Raw genomic sequence first — 5,809 nt, 5'->3', positions numbered from 1 at the left:
CTGTCAATCAATACTAAAAAAAATTGCACACTACAATCAAGAGTAAAAAAGAATTAACAAAAAGATCAAATCATTGTTGAGAACAGTTCAAACCAGTCAATCTTTGTGCTGTTAATTACTACATTACTACGTCAGAGGAATTGCTCTGATGAAGGGCTAATGCTTGAAACGTCAGCCTTTTTACCCTTTACGGTGGCTAATTTACATTTTCAACTCAGTTATTAACACTAAATTACTTACTATACTCTCCCACCAATGCAGCACCACAGTTTCTTTAGAAACTTTCCCCCTTATTCATTACTACAGCTGAGTTACCCTTAATAAAAAAGCTATTGCCTACAAAAATTGTACTTTTTGTTATTGCCTTCTGCAACAGGATATATTTGCAAGCTGTATCATAAGAAACATATTCAAAAACACACAGTAAAATTAATCTTTGAACCTATCCTTAGAAGAGGCAAAATATGTAAGTTGTGCCTACATGTACAGTACATGTACATGTACATGCCCTTGACTCTGTATGGTTGTTATTTTTGGTAGGCATGCAATACACCACACTTTTCTATCATTAGATTTATTACTGTATTAACCCATGCAAGATGTTAGGGAAAAATGAGAAGAAATGAAGAATCACTGGCCGGTAAAGCTTCAATGACATAGCTTCATCATTACGAGACAATAGACAATCGATTTTAGACCACTCTCTTTCTCTCAAAATTCGTTTTAACAATACCTACATTTCTACAAAGCCTCTTCTTTCGCTACTGATCAAGGAAGACAGCTCTGTCTCAAAGAACTCATATAAGTGGTTTTAACCCTTACTAAGGAATAAGAGAGGGCTACTTTGGCCAGTTGCCATAGTGATATAAGTAACCAGGGAGAAAGGAACAGCTTTGTGCTTGTTGTATCATCATCCTTCGGTGATCTGTTGAAACAAAATAGGTTATGATGACCAAGTATATTCATTGAAACAGCCACTGAGGCCATGACTGTCTAGGAGAGAAAGAATCTTCCACAGGTTTTGGGAAACAAACACCACAAAATACATAGTGACAAATTTTGGTAGAGAAAAATGGAGCAAAATGTTCAAAGAGAATTTACCATAGTTTCTTGGCTCCAAGGCACATGGTTTTTTCCAAGAAAATTCTTTCCTCGATTGGAAAGTTAATGCTGAAATTGAGGTGCATCTTATAGTCAAGTATTTTTGCACAAAAAAATCTTGATATCACAATTTTAGCAGAACTTTTACTGTAGTTAAAAAGACAAGAAAAGGACACTAACTGTTGAGAGAAAAAGGAGAAAAAGCAGAACTTTTTGGTCTGAGGTGTAGCGAAGATTACATCGAATTCAAACTGTTACTCCTATGAATTAAAAATGAATACTGCTTTTAGAACACTTAAATCAACTTCTATAGAAAAGCAAACAAGTGGAAATTTGCACACGTGCTCGGTAACATGATATCCAATTCAGGTCTTTTGGTTCATAGTGTTGCAAGGATACACACTTTGCTATCATCTGCAGCCCACCAGAAAACAGGACATGTTGCTGGTTGCATCATTTTCTCACCATGAATTCTGAAATGCCATATTCATGGGCAATTTCACAATTGTTGTTGACTGCCTCAGCTTTGGCAACAATTTTCAACTTGAAGTTGAGGTCATATCAGTGACGGCAAGTGCTTAGCATATTTGCAATTGAACAAGAAGTTGAAGTTAAACTCTGACTGTTTAGGATGAGAACGCATCAGTTAGTTTTAGAACTGAGTTTTAAATCAGTTGGTTGATGTTTAACCCTTTAACTCCCATGGGTGACCAAGACAGAATTTCTCCTTAAAATATTTATACAATAGCAACTAGATAAGTGATGAGATTAAAGAAAAAGATTGATTTGGGGATAATTACTTGATCCAAAACAAAATTCTCTAAATGAACATTGTAAGAATTGTATGGTTGATGGTAAGGAGAATTACAAATTTGATCTGGGAGTTAAAGGGTTAATAAAATGAAATCAGGATCATTGAATATTCATAATCAGATGTGAAATTTTAGCCTTGGTTTTTATGTAGATCATTAAATGTGTGACTTTTTCACTTTTATTTAAATTTTAACAAAAGAGTTTGCATGCCAGTTGTGTAGGAATAATTGTTCTCAGTTCCATTAAATCCTTTTATTAACTCTCATCCTTTTGGTGCATCTTATAACCAAGTATTTTCACATAATTTTCAGTCTGGGAACTTGGCTTGACTAAGTTATTAAGTTTGAGGTGCATCTTAGAACCAAGTTCGCCTTATAACCGAGAAACTATGGAAAAGTTATTGAAAGCAAAATGTTCAGAGAGAATTTATGGTTAAAAGCTTCAAAAAGCCAGTGAAAATTACCCTTAAGTTTATATTGTCACTTATTGTCCACAATCCACAATGTGAAATCTTCATAATGCTAACTCATGCAGTTGCATGTAATCCATACAACATTTTAAAGGAACCCTGTTCAGGTAATAACTTTTCAAAACAATTTGGTGATAATAAGCACAAGTAAATTTCTCAAAGACAACATAATTGCAAGAACGCATAAGGCAAGTGCAATTTGTACATGTGTAGCACTTATTCACAATTTTAACAGCATACTATTTATAACATGCACTTGTGTTACAACTTTGCACTTGTGCTGTGTGAAAAATGCACTTGTTTTCAGCCTATCAGAAGTGTCTAATTTTTTTGTGTTTATTATCATGCATTTAATTGAACTTTATTTGACCATTCACAATGAAGTCTCTAAGAGTGGAAAGACTTACAAACAAAGGAGATACTTACTTGATAGTCTCAATGAAATTGTTTTCTTCACAGTCTTCCAACACAATAAGAGCCATCCTCATGGAGGCACATACAGTAACTGTGAAGCTGATGCAATGCTTGATTCCTAATGTTAACAGTAAATCCTAATGGTCTCCAGCTTCTTGATGATGATTGTTGTTGAATCTGAACTTTTTGCTGAGGACACATACAGGCATGCTCCCTTTCCACTTTCCTTTTCCTGTAATTAAAGTTGGTCACATTAATGACACTCTTTTAGAATTAAATTCGCCAAACCTGACTGCGTATTAACTAGTAACTGACAAGGAAACACTTCTTGTTCACAATCACTTTTCGTTTTTTTTCACGATGGCGATACTGAACTAACAGCTATTTCTTATGAGTTTGTCGACGACGATAACTGACCTCTCGAGGAAGGCATGGTTCGTTTACCCACGAGGAGCTTTCAAACATCTACCAAAAACCCACAGCAAAGCATATGCCCTGTTTAGCACGAGCAAGATTTTTAAAGTAAGACTACTGAAACTTTTAGGCCCCGTCCACACGTATCCGGATAAATTTAAAAACGGATAAATATTTATCCGTTTTTAAAGTTATCTGCATCCACACGTTGCCCTTTGTGAATCGTTTTTGGTGTCCACACGTAAACATCAAACAATGCCGTGATGAACTGAACAAAATGTGCAAAATTGAACCACTAAATGCTAAGTTTGAAGGGGCCAAAGTAACTTCTGTTGAAAGTGTTTAAAATACAAAGCTCTGATTTCCTGAAGCAAAACAGTGACTTTGACCCCATTACTGATAAAATCAAAATCAAAATCAATGGTGATGGAACCAGAATGACGAGAAATTCAAATTTTATTTTACTTTCATTTTCTTGTTACGTCATCGTTTTCAAATCGTTTTCAAATTTATCCGGATAAGGCGTCCACATGGAGACGCTTAGCCAGCGTTTTCAAATTTATCCACTCTTGAGAGCGTTTTCAAATTTATCCGTTTTCGGTGTGTGAAAACGCCGTTTACGTGTGGACGGAACCCGTAACCGTATAAATATTTATCCGTTTTCAAATTTATCCGGATACGTGTGGACGGGGCCTTAAAGGATCGTATCGCACGGTGAAATGATAAAACATACAGACTCACCTCGGCGCTCTTTGCAGTTGTGTCAGAATCCTCACTCTTACTTTCGACCATTGTTTAATTGAAGCGGCAGATTGTGATATGATGTTGGACTTCATCCTCTGAAGGCACTGAAGTTCTTAAACCTTTTTGCCTCTTTGCTTTGTACTAAAATACAGCCTGTCGGAAACTCTCGCTCTTCTTGCCAGCGCCAGCGCTCACAACAATAATCCACGTGTTCTTTCTTCCGTGATCTAATAGATAATTTTACCCAGTTCTCACTTAATTGTACCATTTTGGTACGCAGTCGAGCCAATATACCCCTGGCGATAACAAGCGAGCCTGATTTGTTGCCGAAGCGTACCAAGAAGGTACGTCTACTTATTCACTTTTTCTAAATTCAGTAAAATCTCCTGTGATGTTATTTTGAAGTTACGGCGATGAAATACGTCAGGCATCTATGGAGTGGCCGTGAGAAGAATAGTACGAGTCAACAAACGGCGCGAAAAGATGACGAGGGTCGCAAGAACACGAGGAAAATATTTTCAGATTGAGTGTTACAATACAACAAACAAAGTGATAAATTAGGGTCGAAAAACAAGACTGTCACCTTTTATGCCGATAAGAACTGTTTTAAAAACCTCATCACGTGGAAATGAACAAACAGAAAGCTGAAAAATTAAAATTATTTTGAGGCTTTAAATCAGTTCGTCTCATTAGTTTTAAAAACTTTCAGTTGGAGGAATCAGAGTTGAAGAAAAATACCACCAGCACTGGAACTCAAGGAATTCTGCGGTCTGCGATCTGGTCGTGTTTAACACTTCTGTTGGAATGATTTCCAAATTGTTTTCATTCCCAGCAAACTCGCCCCAGTATAGATGGTTCAAATTCTTCTCCCCACGCTGCGCGTGTTTCTCAGTGAAAATGCTTCAGAATCTGACAGTTATTGTTATCGCTCTTTTCAAGCCAATTATTTGCCACGTATGTGGTGCAAATTGTGTTGATATGCTTGTATTAAGACTACTTTTGTCTTCAACACTTTTTTCGAGTTCCTCATTGAAGTCTTTTTTAACTCCCTTTCTGGGAGGTTTTTTAGCTCGAAATACAACGCAAATTTAAGAACTCCGACTCCATTGATTCAATGTCAGCTAATGTCAATGTTTCAGCACTCTTCGACAAACATGCAATTTAATGGCGAGTAGGAGTGCTCGTAAGTCTAGTGATGACGGCAATATTTATCTATACATATATTTTTTTTCCAACCTGTAAACACCAGCTAAACTCAAATAATGAAGTTTTGCACTAAATCTCGCAGTCATAAAACCTACATTTAATTCATCTTACTGCAACATTCTTTATTATTGAAAGTGCGGTGTTTTGCAAGGTTTTCCAGCCCTGTGAAGAGCCCTAAAATGACGAGAATTTTGACTTGTGTTTGATATTTCCAATCAGTTCCTGAACTTCACTCGCCTTTCGCGCCGCTCTGCCAAGTTGATGAATAAGGGCCTGTTTACATGGAGGCGGGGGACCCCAGGTAGGTGTGGTAACCCGCCTAGCCGTGGTCAAAAAATAAAACACGTTAACATGCAATCTTACAACCCCGGGGTGCTGAGGTGAGGTTTCTTGAGGTTGTTGTTGCGCTTGCAATTAGGGAGTTTGAGCATAAGCGTCCCAAGCTCACATCTCTAGAAAGACGAAAGATTAATTCTCGGACATGTATGTATTTATTCATGAAAGCGTCATGCGTTGTGTTACGCGGTTTTAGATTACGCGAGGAATTGTAGACTTAATAAGTTACAAGGAATAGTTTGGGAAACGAAATATGTTCGATTTACAACGCTTAATATTCCGATATGTGAACATTTTACACTCTTGTGTGTC

At 36.9% G+C, this 5,809-nt stretch overlaps 1 long non-coding RNA gene across 2 annotated transcripts; it reads right to left on the bottom strand.

Moving 5' to 3' along the window:
* Positions 1 to 737: 737 nt before the first annotated feature.
* LOC149050700 (uncharacterized) lies at positions 738 to 4,403 on the bottom strand. 2 transcript variants are annotated; one of them, XR_016184357.1, is made up of 3 exons: positions 3,953 to 4,403; positions 2,810 to 3,029; positions 738 to 925 (listed from the first exon to the last, which is right to left on the bottom strand). It is a non-coding gene; the product is annotated as an uncharacterized LOC149050700 (long non-coding RNA). The 2 variants fall into 2 exon arrangements; XR_016184356.1 differs by lacking the exon at positions 738 to 925 and having other exon boundaries at positions 2,817 to 3,029; positions 3,953 to 4,402.
* Positions 4,404 to 5,809: the final 1,406 nt, after the last annotated feature.

This window comes from Pocillopora damicornis, chromosome 2 (genome assembly GCF_964200805.1).
Source record: "Pocillopora damicornis chromosome 2, jaPocDami1.2, whole genome shotgun sequence".
NCBI classification, from domain to species: domain Eukaryota; kingdom Metazoa; phylum Cnidaria; class Anthozoa; order Scleractinia; family Pocilloporidae; genus Pocillopora; species Pocillopora damicornis.
Note: the sequence above shows the minus strand (reverse complement) of the source record. Positions and strands in the feature narration are given on the sequence as shown.